This window comes from Lolium rigidum, chromosome 1, assembly GCF_022539505.1.
Source record: "Lolium rigidum isolate FL_2022 chromosome 1, APGP_CSIRO_Lrig_0.1, whole genome shotgun sequence".
Classification (NCBI taxonomy): Eukaryota; Viridiplantae; Streptophyta; class Magnoliopsida; order Poales; family Poaceae; genus Lolium; species Lolium rigidum.
Genome location: NC_061508.1, coordinates 65,215,643 through 65,231,706, shown reverse-complemented (window position 1 = coordinate 65,231,706; position 16,064 = coordinate 65,215,643).

Sequence of the window (16,064 nt, the reverse complement as noted above, 5' to 3'; positions counted from 1 at the left end):
CCACCCCGCCTCCGATGGTTTTTTTGGCCTTGGACATCTAGAGGACCCCAGCCTCTCACTGGTGGGATTGTTCTTGTTTCTTGTTTAGTTTTTTTTTTGTGTCTTCTTCGGAATGGTGAGAAAATGAATAACCCCGAGGTTAGAATAATGTTCTCCCACTAGCGTTGGCGGAGGGCGCGTGAATTCGTTTTTCTGGCGGCTCTCCTAGTATCCGGTCGTTTTCGTGTTCGTTTGTGTGGTTCTAGATCCGTCTCTTTCAATTTTTGGTTTTCATCATTGACGGTGGTTGCTGCTTTGGTGCACCGGTACTTTTTCATCTTAGCACGATGACTTTTTGTCTATCTAGTACAATAAGCTCTACTACGAGAAGCTTTGTCCGACTCAGTGATGCAGGGGTGATGATCGCGACGCACATTAGGCTGGTGTCAGTGTGTGCAGTCGTTGCTAGGTGGTCGAAAGTATTTTTTGTAATCGTTATTATTTTTGGAACTTTTCATAGTGTTGTTGATGATTATTAATATATTGGTGAAACTTTTTGCAAATAGGAAAGGACTTGCACACACAATAGTTCGTTTATAAGCAAAAGGTAGAAGACTTTTCGACTAATCAGCTAGACTTACTTGGATGCCCGCATGTTAGTATGTCCCAACCCTCCCCTTCAAATTATTCTATAAGAGCATCTGCAGGCGGGCTCCCAGGCCGAAATTCGACGCTATTTAGCGCCGGATGGATGTAAAATTTGGCCTGGGAAGACCCATTTTTCCAGTGACGAGCCCAGGATGGATGAATTTTTTTTACAAATAAGGGTGAATTCAGACAAAACAAGACGAAATTCGTTCAAACATAGACGAAATTTAAAGATATTTAATATATATAGGCGAGTTCGTACATATATAGGCCGAATTTGTAATATATTTGAATTTGGCCACAGGGAAACAAAAACTAAATTTAATAACGGCGATCTACATGCCGAAATGGCAGTAGAAGGACGTGTAGTTGCCGCCATCGTCGTCGTCGCTCGAGTTGCCGGCATCCTCGGGCGGTGGCGCCTCGTACCAACGGCTTGAACGCTGGTCAGGGTCGCCGCGTGGAGGCGTCGGCCGGTAGAGCTCATCGTCGCTGCTCTCCTTGAGCTTGATGAGCGGCACGGGGACGGGCGCGACGGTCAGTGCGGCGGTGCAGACAGCGCGTTGCCGCGCGGTAGCCAAGTCCAGCAGGCGCCTCTGCTGCTCCGCCTCCTGCCGCTCCCAGTCCATGGGGAGAGCGTTGTCGGCGGGAACGAGGTCGTTGAGTGACCTGGCGATCGCCTCCGCCACCGCGGTGTCATCGGCACGCTTGGCCTCCTCCTCAGAGAGTTGGGACGTGGCGGCGGCCGCTGCGGCCTCCTTCTTTCAGGTCTTCCTCTTGCGGTCGCGCGAGGGAGACGACCGCTGGTCGCGAATGACGAGGGCGCCGCTGCTGCGCCCTCTGGTCGGCCGTGGAGAGGCTGTTGGAGATATGCCCAAGAGGAAATAATAAAGTGGTTATTATAATATAGCTTTGTGTTTATGATAAATGTTTGCATACCATGCTATAATTGTATTAACCGAAACATTGATACATGTGTGTTATGTAAACAACAAGGAGTCCCTAGTAAGCCTCTTGTATAACTAGCTTGTTGATTAATAGATGATCATGGTTTCGTGATCATGAACATTGGATGTTATTAATAACAAGGTTATGTCATTGGATGAATGATATAATGGACACACACCCAAATGAGCGTAGCATAAGATCAAGTCATTAAATTCAATTTGCTATAAGCTTTCGATACATAGTTACCTAGTCCTTTGACCATGAGATCATGTAAATCACATACACTGGAAGGATGCTTTGATTACATCAAACGCCATTGCGTAAATGGATGGTTATAAAGATGAGATTAAGTATTTGGAAAGTGTGAGTTGAGGCATATGGATCAAGAGTGGGATTTGTCCATCCCGATGACGGATAGATATACTCTGGGCCCTCTCGGTGGAATGTCATCTGATTAGCTTGCAAGCATGTGACTAGGTCATAAGAGATGACATACCACGGTACGAGTAAAGAATACTTGTCGGTAACGAGGTTGAAATAGGTATGGAGATACCGATGATCGAACCTCGGACAAGTAAAGTATCGCGTGACAAAGGGAATCAGTGTCGTATGTAAATGGTTCAATCGATCACTAAGTTATCGTCGAATGTGTGAGAGCCATTATGGATATCCAGATCCCGCTATTGGTTATTGGTCGGAGAGGAGTCTCGACCATGTCTGCATAGTTCACGAACCGTAGGGTGACACACTTAATGTTTGATGTCGTTTTAAGTAGATATGAAATATGGAATGGAGTTCGAATGTTGTTCGGAGTCTCGGATGGGATCCAGGACATCACGAGGAGTTCCGGAATGGTCCGGAGAATAAGATTCATATATATGAAGTCACTTTCCAAGTTTGGAAATGATACGGTGCATTTATGGAAGGGGCTAGAATGTTCTAGAACCTTTCGGAAGAAATCACCATGGAAGGTGGAGTCCCGGTTGGACTCCACCAACCCTAGCCGACCACCCTAAGGGGAAGGTGGAGTCCATGGTGGACTCCACCACCCTGGCCGGCCATGAGGGAAGGAAAGGGAGGAGTCCCTATCCCCCTAGGTTTCACCCTTTGGTAAGATTTTGAGTTGGACTCTTATTCGAATCTTTGGGCTAACCCTTGGGGTTCCACCTATATAATGAGGGAGAGAGGGAGGGGGCCGGCCACCACTTGAGCCGCCCAAGGGCACCCAAGGCCGGCACCTTCTACGCGCTTTTTGAAAGCGGCAAGTGATCGACTACATCAAGTAGTCGATCACTTGCCGCTTTCAAAAAGCGCGTAGAAGATCTTGACGGTGCCACAGTCGGGCATCACCTCCGTACTCGGTCACACGTTCGGTGTTGATGACGACGTCCTTCTCCCCGTTCCAGCGGGCAGCGGATGTAGTAGATCCTCCTCGGAATCCCGACAAGCACGACGGCGTGGTGTCGGTGGTGGTGGAGATCTCCGGCAGGGCTTCGCCTAAGCACTACGGGAGAAGCGGGAGGAGGGGGCAGCTAGGGTTTGGGGAGAGGGGGCACTTGGGGCGCCGGCCTTGGGTGCCCTTGGGCGGCTCAAGTGGTGGCCGGCCCCCTCCCTCTCTCCCTCATTATATAGGTGGAACCCCAAGGGTTAGCCCAAAGATTCGAATAAGAGTCCAACTCAAAAACTTACCAAAGGGTGAAACCTAGGGGGATAGGGACTCCTCCCTTTCCTTCCCTCATGGCCGGCCAGGGTGGTGGAGTCCACCATGGACTCCACCTTCCCCTTAGGGTGGTCGGCTAGGGTTGGTGGAGTCCAACCGGGACTCCACCTTCCATGGTGATTTCTTCCGGAAGGTTCTAGAACATTCTAGCGCCTTCCATAAATGCACCGTATCATTTCCAAACTTGGAAAGTGACTTCCAATATATGAATCTTATTCTCCGGACCATTCCGGAACTCCTCGTGATGTCCTGGATCCCATCCGAGACTCCGAACAACATTCAAACTCCATTCCATATTCCATATCTACTTAAAACGACATCAAACCTTAAGTGTGTCACCCTACGGTTCGTGAACTATGCAGACATGGTCGAGACTCCTCTCCGACCAATAACAAATAGCGGGATCTGGAGATCCATAATGGCTCCCACACATTCAACGATAACTTAGTGATCGATTGAACCATTTACATACGACACTGATTTCCTTTGTCACGCGATACTTTACTTGTCCGAGGTTATCTCCATACCTAGTTCAACCTCGTTACCGACAAGTACTCTTTACTCGTACCGTGGTATGTCATCTCTTGTGACCTAGTCACATGCTTGCAAGCTAATCAGATGACATTCCACCGAGAGGGCCCAGAGTATATCTATCCGTCATAGGGATGGACAAATCCCACTCTTGATCCATATGCCTCAACTCTCACTTTCCAAATACTTAATCCCATCTTTATAACCACCCATTTACGCAATGGCGTTTGATGTAATCAAAGCATCCTTCCGGTGTAAGTGATTTACATGATCTCATGGTCAAAGGACTAGGTAACTATGTATCGCAAGCTTATATCAAATCGAACTTAATGACTTGATCTTAAGCTACGCTCATTTGGGTGTGTGTCCATTATATCCTTCATCCAATGACATAACCTTGTTATCAATAACATCCAATCACTACTAGGAAAAGCCTTATTGCCGGCGCACCAAAAACGGCTATTGCCGGCGCACCAGAGCCCGCCGGTGGGAATAGGCCGGTGGTAATGAGTTACCGCCGGCGCACCAGTAGGTGCGCCAGCAGTAACATGAATTATCCCCGGCGAACCAGGCCAGGTGCGCCGGCGGTATGATTTTTCAATTTTTTTTAAAAAAGGCCGATCTAGATCTAGATCTCGATCTAGATCTAGCTCGGGTTCGTCCTCGAAAACCATGAAAGTGGGCATGCCGTTGTTGCGCCGAGGTAGGAGTAGGAGGAGGTGTAGGAAGCCGGAGGTGGAGGTGGAGGAGGATGTGACCGGAGGTGGAGGAGGAGGTGACCGGAGGTGGAGGAGGAGGTGACCGGAGGTGGAGGAGGAGGAGGAGGATGTCACCGGAGGGTGGATGTCACCGGAGTAGGAGGAGGAGGAGGAGGCCTGAGGTGTAGTATGAGGAGGAGGAGGAGTATGTCACCGGAGGGAGGATGTCACCGGAGTAGGAGGAGGAGGATGTCACCGGCGGAGGAGGCCCGAGGTTGAGGAGGAGGAGTCCCAAGGTTGAGGTAGCCGGAGGAGGCCCGAGCTTGAGGTCGCCGGAGGAGGTCGTCGTCGTCATCGTCGGAGGAGAAGGAGTAGGAGGAGCCCGTTAGGGAGGAGAAGAGGAGGAGGAGGAGGAGAGGAGGAGGAGAAGTGGAAGAGGAGGAGGAGTAGGCTAGTCTGCGCCTATATAGTAGAGGTTACTGCCGGCGCACCTAGTACGGTGGTGCGTCGGGGGTACTTTTTAATTTTTTTCATCCAAATCTAAAACCTCAAAAAACTCTGTTTTCCTTTTCGAATTTTGGGAATCAAAAAAAATCGGTAAACGGCCGTAGGCGTTGAATTCGGATAGGAAATTTCGCGTAGATCGATTTTGATATAAAAAAAGTTTTTCATCGGAGGTCGTATGCAACCAGAAAACCCGTTTTACCGAAAGATGACGCCATTTTTCATAATATATCGAAATTCATTTTTTCAAATTTTGATGAAAGCTAGATTACATAATACATGGGCAGTTCAAAGGATTTTATTTTTTAAATTTTCTATCATTTTCTTTTATTTTTTCGAAAACTGAAAAGGCGATTCGCGGGGGGTGGTGGAGAGAAAAATCTAGGCACCTTACTCCCGGCTCACCTCTATGGTGGTGCGCTGGTGATAAATTGGAGTACCACCGGCGCACCACCATAGAGGTGCGCCGGGGGTAAGGTGCCTAGATTTTTTGATTCCGGCCAGACCTCTTCGAATTTTATTCCCGGCGCACCAATTTTTTTTGTGCGCCGGCAGTATAGGTTCTTCACCGGCGCGGCCTAATATGGCTCGCCGGCGGTATTTGCCACCGGCGCGCGTCAATGATGGTGCGCCGGCACTATTTCGTGCAGCTATAGCCCTTTTCCTAGTAGTGAATGTTCATGATCACGAAACCATGATCATCTTTTAATCAACAAGCTAGTTATACAAGAGGCTTACTAGGGACTCCTTGTTGTTTACATAACACACATGTATCAATGTTTCGGTTAATACAATTATATCATGGTATGCAAACATTTATCATAAACACAAAGATATATTATAATAACCACTTTATTATTGCCTCTTGGGCATATCTCCAATAGTCTCCCAGTTGCACTAGAGTCAGTAATCTAGATTACATTGTAAGGTACCTAACACCCATGGCATTCTGGTGTTGGTCATGCTTTGCCCTAGGGAGAGCTTTAGTCAACGGATCTGCCACATTCAGATCTGTGTGTACTTTGCAAATCTTTACTTCACCATCTTCGATGTACTCGCGGATCGAATGAAAACGCAGCTTGATATGCTTTAGCTTCTTGTGTGACCTTGGTTCTTGTGCATTAGCGATGGCACCCATGTTGTCACAATAGATGACTAATGGGTCCAATGCACTAGGAACCACACCAAGCTCAACAATGAACCTCTTCATCCATACCGCTTCCGATGAAGCCTCCGAAGCCGCTATGTATTCAGATTCAGTTGAAGACTTCGCCACCGTGCACTGCTTGGAACTCATCCAGCTTATCGCAGCACCATTCAATATAAACACGTACCCAGACTGAGACTTAGAGTCATCAGGATCAGTGTTCCAACTTGCATTGGTGTAACTGGTTACAACGAGCTCTTGGTCACCGCCATAACAAAGAAACATATCCTTAGTCCTTTTCAAGTACTTCAGGATATTCTTGACCGCTATCCAGTGTTCCATTCCTGGATCACTTTGATATCTGCTGGTCAAACTAACAGCATGTGCGATATCCGGTCTAGTACACAGCATGGCATACATGATAGAGCCTACTGCCGAGGCATATGGGATCTTGTTCATCCTCTCTCTTTCTTCTGCCGTAGCCGGACCTTGAGTTTTACTCAAAACCTTACCCGGCAACATAGGCAAGAACCCTTTCTTGCTTTCATCCATTCTAAACTTCTTTAGAATCTTGTCCAGGTATGTACTCTGTGAAAGCCCTATTAGGCGTCTTGATCTATCTCTATAAATCTTGATGCCTAAAATGTACGCTGCTTCACCAAGGTCTTTCATTGAAAAACACTTATTCAAATAACCTTTAACACTTCTTAGTAGTTCTATATCATTCCCAATCAATAATATGTCATCTAAATATAATATCAAGAATGCTACAGAGCTCCCACTCACTTTCTTGTAAAGACAGGCCTCACCATGAGTCTGTATAAACCCGGAGTCTTTGATCACCTTATCAAAGTGTCGGTTCCAACTCCGGGATGCTTGCTTCAGTCCATAAATGGAACGCTGAAGTTTGCATATCTTGACAACATTTTTAGGATCGACAAAACCTTTGGGTTGTACCATATACAACTCTTCCTCAATGTCACCATTAAGAAACGCCGTTTTGACATCCATCTGCCAAATCTCATAATCAAAAAATGCAGCTATTGCTAACAAAATCCTCACAGACTTTAGCTTTGCTACAACTGAGAAAGTCTCATTGTAGTTAACTCCTTGTATTTGTCGGAACCCCTTTGCAACAAGTCGAATTTTATAGACAGTAATATTTGTTATCACCAGAATTTGACTGGATCAGAGGTGGGCCGCGATTAGGATGGGCTTGAAGAATATACGCGGAAGAAATATATGAATCGGCCTTGTATACAAAGTTTGGGCTAGTTTGCCCGTGTATCTGTAAATATAGTAGGATACGTGTCGGTTAGATAGAATTTGGCTCGTGCACGGTTGGGATTATTCCCACATTAGAAAGTCCACGGACTATAAATATGTATCTAGGGTTATTGAGAAAGACAACAATCACGTTCATCACAAACCAATCTAGGCGCATCGCCAACCCCTTGTTTCGAGGGTTTCTTCCGGGTAAGCATCATGCTGCCTAGATCGCATCTTGCGATCTAGGCAGTACACGTTTATTCGCTGTTCATGCGTTGCTCGTGCTGAAGCCTTGTTGATGGCGAGCAACGTAGTTATCATAGATGTGTTAGGGTTAGCATTGTTTCGTCGTATCACATGCTTTCGCCCATGCAACCCTTAGACGTCTAGCCGCCCTTACACCTATCTTAGGTGTAAGGGCGGCACCTCGCTTGATCATTATTTAGTAGATCCGATCCGTTATGATTGCTCCTTGTTCTTCAAGGATTAGTTTAATATCTCGCATAGTTAGGCCTTGCAAACGGGTTGAAGGATCCAGTGGCACGTAGGGTGTAGTTTGCTAGCCCTAGATAAGATGTTCCGGGGATCAACTTCATGTTGGTTTTTAGGCCTTGTCTAGGGTCAGTTTATTATCACCGTGCGTGGCTGCCAGGCTCAATCACGTGTAGGACGTTCCGATTATGTGGCGAAAACCCTAAATCGTCGTAGGTCGTTTTAGCTTTATATTGATCAAGCAGGACCACCATATGATCGTATACCTCATACGATTCATGGGTGGATCGGCTCCTTGAGCCGATTCACGGGACAACCTCGAGAGCCGATCGAGGCTCGTATTTAATGTTTACGTGTATGCCATGCAGGAAACTAAGCGAAGCAAATCCATCACCTTCCCGACCGGTATAGGTCAGGTGGCACGCCCTTGCACCAGCATCGGACGTGCGTGCCGAGGCTTTGCGGGCCGTCGCTCGAGGGACCAGGGCCAGCCGCAGATCCTGGGAGCCTCCCGGCTCTACTGTGTTGCCCGTCGCTGCTCGCCGGTGGGTTTCTGACCGCAACACATTCTGGCACGCCCGGTGGGACCGTCTTCGACATCAACTGCATCGCCATCTACATCTGAGATGACGGAAGGTGACGTGGGTATAACCCTTCGGGTACTCAACATTGCCATACCCGGTGCAAACTATGAAGGTGGACCAGTACGAGGACTCGACAAGCTGGACCTGCACGCGCCTCAACTTGGACTACAAGGAAAGAAGACTCCAATATGAATCCTACTAGGACTCTTGTAAACCCTAGCTTGGCTGATATATAAAGCCGAGCAGGGGCACCCCTTAGGACAGGCATAATCAGAAACATAACTATAGAGGCGACACGCCTAGAAACCGCAACCCGCGGATTAGAACTAGACTAGATCCAACAACTCCGCCTATGGCGGCACCCTGTACATATATTCATATAGTGGATTGCTAGCAGGACGTAGCGATCCTCCACCGCGGGGACGTGAACCTGGGTACGTCGTGTACCGCCTCGCTCCCGGAACCTCCATCGTCGCCTTTCTCTAAAACCCAAGCCCCTCATGGTGGGCATTGCCGAGGAACCGTCTCGTCAATTGGCGCCGTCTGTGGGAAAGCGTCGACTGGATTTCGTTATCCGGGCGGGATCCATCGAGTTCATCATCATCAACAACGCGTATGCCGATCAACCTCAACAAAGCAGCAGCGCATCCGATCTACGTCAAAAAGCAGCGTCGCAGTACACGTGTAGAAAGAAGAAAAGAAGAAGGAGGCAATCAAACTTGCTGATACCACGCAGGCACGGAACGGTGCCGTGCTACCGCATTCCGATCGGCCGTGCGAGTATTCATGATACAGGAATCTCTAAGAGGTCAACCCAAGCACGCCTCGTTTTTTAACCCCATCAGAGTAGAGATTCATCTCCAATACAAACATGGCTAGCAGCATCCGAAGCCACGTGAAGCCATCCATGAGAGAAAAGCAAAAGGAAGTACCATGCAAGAAAAAACAGATCGGATCAGCCCATGTCCCAGGATGAGAAAAGAAAAAAAGCAATCAATCGTTTGGAATTGAAAGTGGATCAAGTTTCAAAGCAATACAAACAAGTACTCTGTACGAAAGGAGGAAATTTAGGTTGCAGACAAGTCTCGCGAAGAAAAAAAAAAGAGCTTCACATCTTCTATCGGGTGCCACAAGGAAGAGGCGTCAATCAGCAGCCAAGCTAAACTTACGAGCTTACACGATGAAGAAAACGACAGGGCGGGCTTTACTCGAGCCAGCAGTATACTGAACCAACGATTGAAACAAAACTTCGACTGCTCTGCCCGGTCGACTGCGCTCTACCATCGAGCACTGGTTGCACTTGGGGATTACCTGTCTTGGATCCGACGTTGCGGATTCAATATATTCGGATGCTCACCCGCAGCGGATCGGCTATGTCAACCGCGTCCTCTTCATCGGCCACGTCAGCCAAGGCGCCGCATGGGCTATTTTGGATGGCGCAATTACTTCAGCTGCGCCCGCCGCACCAATTATTTTGGATGACGTAGTTACTTCAGCTGCGCCCGCCGCACCGACTATCTTGGATGGCGCAATTACTTCAGCTACGCCCGTCGCATGGACTATCTTTGGCCCATCGGGAGCGCCGGTTCGCTGGAACCCGAGAAGATATGAAGACTCAAGTTTTGAAGAATTGCAGTAATTCGGGACACCCGAACTGCATCGTCAGGAACCTTGTCCGTATATTACAACGAACCTCGGGGCTCACAGTCCCTTGAAGATTCGACTGAAGGAAACAAAGAAGCTGACATTCACGAGAGGCGTTGCCTGAATGGAAACCCGACGTACTGGTCGAATGCAGATTAATCAAGCTAGAGCACACTTTGGAAATAAATCAGCAAAAAAGGGGATATCTAGACTGCCGGCGAAGCTAAGGGAAAAAGAAGTTTGGCTGGAAGCTACGCGCATGCATCCGCGAGACGCGCCGGCGAGACCCCAATACGACTCGCTCAAATACAGCTTCACTATTTCTTCATGATGGAGATAGCAGGTTGATAAGGACGCATCGATCCTGCATATACAGCATAGTCTCACGGTCAACCAAATCTTTCGGCTGCTTGGTCGATGTATCTTCGTTGGCCTCCAGGATCATCAGACACGCGACGGTTCGCGAACCTTGGCAGCGCAGCGACACAATGGAATACTCGATAGCGACTTGGCGACCACAATGCAGCTGAATAAAATCCGACCCGATCGCCGACCAAGTGCCGCTCATCGTCCGACGCAAAGATTATCAGATGGAAAATCTTCGACTACTCTGCTCGGACGACCGCACCCGCCATCGCGCATTCTTCTTGCTCGGGGGCTCGCCTGCCGCGGACCCGACATTACGAACCCGATATATTCGGATGCTCACCCGCCGCGGATCGGCCATGTCACCGCGTCCCTTTCATCGGCTGAATCAGCCAGGTGCCGCGTGGATTATCTTCGAACTATTGCGGTTACTCCCATCGGGAGCGCTAGTTCGCTGGAACCCGAGAAGACGTGAAGACTATTACTCCCATCGGGAGCGCCGGTTCGCTGGAACCCGAGAAGACGTGAAGACTATTACTCCCATCGGGAGCGCCGGTTCGCTGGAACCCGAGAAGACGTGAAGACTATTACTCCCATCGGGAGCGCCGGTTCGCTGGAACCCGAGAAGACATGAAGACTATTACTCCCATCGGGAGCGCCGGTTCGCCGGTCCCTTGAAGATTCGACTGTGCTCACAGTCCCTTGAAGATTTGACTGTGCTCACAGTCCCTTGAAGATTCGACTGTGCTCACAGTCCCTTGAAGATTCGACTGTGCTCACAGTCCCTTGAAGATTCGGCTGGGCTAACGGTCCCTTGAAGATTCGACTGTGCTCACGGTCCCTTGAAGATTCGACTGTGCTCACGGTCCCTTGAAGATTCGACTGTGCTCACAGTCCCTTGAAGATTCGACTGGGCTCACGGTCCCCTAAAGATTATTTCGGAGACCTTGCTCTTTTCCTTTGCTATAGATGCCTCAAAGAGTGCCGCAAATAGCAAGGATCATGAAGCAACGGGGACCTTGCTCTTTTCCTTTGCTATAGATGCCTCAAAGAGTGCCGCAGATAGCGAGGATCATGAAGCAACGGAGACCTTGCTCTTTTCCTTTGCTATAGATGCCTCAAAGAGTGCCGCAAATAGCAAGGATCATGAAGCGACGAAGACCTTGCTCTTTCCCTTTGCTATAGATGCCTCAAAGAGTGCCACAAATAGCAAGGATCATGAAGCAACGGAGACCTTGCTCTTTTTCTTTGCTATAGATGCCTCAAAGAGTGCCGCAGATAGCAAGGATCATGAAACACGTACGAAAACGACCCACGGTCAAAACATACATCGGTTGAAAGCAAAGTTGCACATACAACGGGTTTAGCAAGACCCGCAACACGAGCTGATCACTCAAACAATTTGCTGACCAACGAATACACATACGCTTAAACGAGCAATTAAGATTTGCTCCTTCAAAATTTGCCAACGGCATTGACACGGTAAAAGTGCATATACATGTACCTACCAAGAAATTTACAAACAATGGCATCAACGATGCTCAAGGTGCGTTTTGCCCCTTGAAATAAACAACAATGTGTCAACGGCACCTAAAGAAAACTATAATCATCGGGTTGCTCGACTTGACTCTACTCACGGTTGCAAGCATCAGTGCCCAGACTCGGGGGCTACTTCCATCGGGAGCGCTGGACGCGCACCCGATAAAATTATCGACTCCTCTGGGCCATCATCTAAATCATCGGCTCCTCAGGGCCATCATCTGAATCATCGTCTCCTCAGGGCCATCATCTCAATCATCGGCTCCTCTGGGATATCATCTGAATCATCAACTCCTCTATCTATGGCATCACCAGAGTCATCGGCATCAAGTCCTCGGAACTTGAAAAAGTCTACGGTGTTTGACTTAGCATTTTTTACACCCTATACATAACTATTTCATATTTATCTACAGGCTCGGGAGCTACTCCCATCGGGAGCGCTAGTCGCGCACCCGATAAAAAATATGGCAACCTCGCCAACAAAGAAGAATAAAGTTGAAGACATCGACATCAACAATCAAGATCTTCGAGTAGTACAACTTGAGTCTATGCGTGGCTGCAAGCACCCGCCCATAGACTCGGGGGCTACTCCCATCGGGAGCGCTTCGCGCACCCGACAGAAAGCAACTCCGACTCTACATGAAGCACAAGATTCAACGGATGATCAAGACATTCGGCGAAGACAACTTTAGTCCCTACCCGAAGCTTCACTTCGGCCAGACACTCGGGGGCTACTGACGTGGGCATAACCCTTCGGGTACTCAACATTGCCATACCCGGTGCAAACTATGAAGGTGGACCAGTACGAGGACTCGACAAGCTGGACCTGCACGCGCCTCAACTTGGACTACAAGGAAAGAAGACTCCAATATGAATCCTACTAGGACTCTTGTAAACCCTAGCTTGGCTGATATATAAAGCCAGGCAGGGGCACCCCTTAGGACAGGCATAATCAGAAACATAACTATAGAGGCGACACGCCTAGAAACCGCAACCCGCGGATTAGAACTAGACTAGATCCAACAACTCCGCCTATGGCGGCACCCTGTACATATATTCATATAGTGGATTGCTAGCAGGACGTAGCGATCCTCCACCGCGGGGACGTAAACCTGGGTACGTCGTGTACCGTCTCGCTCCCGGAACCTCCGTCGTCGCCTTTCTCTAAAACCCAAGCCCCTCATGGTGGGCATTGCCAAGGAACCGTCTCGTCAGAAGGTACTCCAGTCACGTACGAAGATCTGACTGAGGAGCTCAAGAATAAGTATGACGAGGTCAAAGCTATCCTCGAAGCCGACCTCATCGGCTCTTTCCAGAGAACCCGCTCACACGGCATCAGGTGGAAAGGGTTCTCACCGAAGGCGCGCTCGATGGAGTGGACCTGTCCGCCCCTTCGGAAGAACGCACCAGGTCCTCGCGTCGGGAGATTAATTTCATGGTGGCTCATTCGCTGCACCGCCATTCTGAGAGCCTGGTGAACACTTTGGAGCGTGTCGCCCTTCGGGTGATCCAGGAAATCATGAGGCATCAGCACTCTCCGTCAGGACCTGCTCTAGGGACTCACCAAGGGGAGATACCACTCCAGTCCCGACCACCGCTGCCGTTTGCGTTGGCAGCACCAGAAGTGCCGAGTTCACCGGCATTCGTCGTCTACAAGATCGGTGGTGACCCCAGTGATTACCAGTTCTTGTATGAGGCGCCTAAGGAGATCCCTCACGGGTACACGTGCACATACGTGCCCGATCGCGATGAATCGGGAACTCACGAACCAGACTGCAACAGCAGGGACTTCTGGAACAGCAGGAGGAACTTCGGGAACAGATCCTGAGAGGCAGACGTGGCTAGCTAAGTATGCCACTCCGACGAACCTCCAGAGCTCAACTCCTGCAGTTGGCTCAGAGCTTGAGAAGCAAGCGTGGCTGGCGAAGTATGCCACTCCAGCGAATCTTCGTAGTTCGACTCCGCAGCCAGCACCGCGGATCAGATCAAGTACAATCTTGAGAGACCAGTTCGGCATGGTGCCGAAAAGGAGGGCAATCGGCTATTCCAAGCCGTACCCCAACGAGTACGATTTGATCCCACTACCACCCAAATATCGGCTCCCCGAATTCTCCAAGTTTAGTGGATCGGATGGCTCCAGCTCAATCGAGCATGTGAGCCGATATTTGGCACAGCTGGGCACGATCTCAGCATCGGATCAACTACGTGTGAGGTTCTTCGCACGGTCCCTCACAGGATCGGCTTTCGGGTGGTACACATCGCTGCCACCGCACTCAATCCGGACTTGGAAGCAGCTTGGAAGAACAGCTCCACATGCAGCATCACTCGGAGGCTTCCGAGGCCGGCATTGCCGATCTAGCACAAGTACGACGAAGCGCGGAGAAACGGTGTCGAATACATCCGGCCGCTTTAGGACCGTCAGGAACCGATGCTATTCGGCTCGTGTGACCGAAAAGGAAGCGACCGAGTTGGCGGTGGTGGGTCTCGCATCACCGATCAAGGATGTGGCCTCCCAAGCAGACTACCCTTCACCGGCGCATATGGTGCGAAGTCGTCGTTATATGAACAGCGCCACCCGTGAGGTGTACCAGGATAAATTCAAGCGTGCGGTGGTCCTGGTTGAGGCAGATGAGGATGAAGGCTCTGCGGGAGATCAAGAGGTAGCAGTGGCTGAATGGACTCGGGGGGCAAGCCCCGTGTCCTGCAAATGGGTTAAGCCACAAGGTCCTCCAAGAGGGTTTGACTTCGACGTGACCAAGGCTGAGCAAATTTTCGACCTCTTACTTAAGGAGAAGCAGCTAAAGGTACCCGAAGGCCACAAAATCCCCACGGCGCAGGAGCTGAACGGAAAGCCATACTGCAAGTGGCATAACATATTCACCCATACCACCAACGACTGCAGGGTGTGGCGTCAGCAGATCCAAATGGCGATAGAATAAGGGCGTCTGATTTTCAGCCAGTACGCCATGAAAGTCGACACACACCCCTTCCCCGCCGTTAACATGGTGGAGTGCACTTACCCTGGGAGGTGCCAGCCAGGTTTCTCGTTCAGCATCAACATGGTAGGACCTGGGCACCACTCTGGTAAGGACAGAGACGAGGGCAGCTGCTCTCATAACAAGGACAAAGAGGAAGCCGTTCCACGCGATCGGCTCCGGCACGATGGAAAGCGCTACATTACGGAGGGAGAAGTGAAGAACGTGCGATATCAGCGACCTCTCTCCGATCACCTCCTCAACAAATACGTGGGTCAATACGACCAACGCCGACGTTACGACAACGATGACGAAAGAGATCGTCTGGCTAGCAGGGACGCCAGGAGACATCGTCGGCATGATCGCGACGAGGAGAGATATGAGCGCCACGCCAAGGGAAAGTCAAGAGAGCAAGACGATGTGGATAGGCACTGGGACCGTCCCTTCTTCAGACACTGCTGGGATTCAGGAATGAGCCGATTACCTACAATCGGCAACCGCCTGAATGTAGACGGAAGAAGAAGGATGCGAGTGACGTGTCCGTGTTCAAACGTCTAGGGCATCTCCCGCCTCGGAACAAGCACGCTGAGTCCTCTCGGGTGGAAGATCTCGAGGAGTTAGAAGACGATGATGAAGAAGAAGAAGATAAGTACCACCGGCCAAGGTGGTGCCCTGATGGACTCAGCCGTTCCCAAAAGCGTAGGGTTCAGCGACTACGTGGTTTGGAGGAAGCCGAAAGGTTATACCTGCACACGTTAAGGAAGGCGCGGCCTGATCTGGCCGCGAAAATTCAGCGAACTCTGGACGAAGAAGGTCGGCCACAAAAGAAAGAGTGGCGCCCCAGACAAAAGAAAGCCGATGATGAGACATCGGCTGGCACAAACATGGTGTTCATCCTTCCGGCGGAGTTTAGTGCTCCGGGATTAGACGAAGCACCTGTGGCACAACTTGGACTGCGGCCCACGGCCAGTTATCTTTGAGAAGCCACGAGAAAGAAGCTACGGACACCCGAAGGCCCCG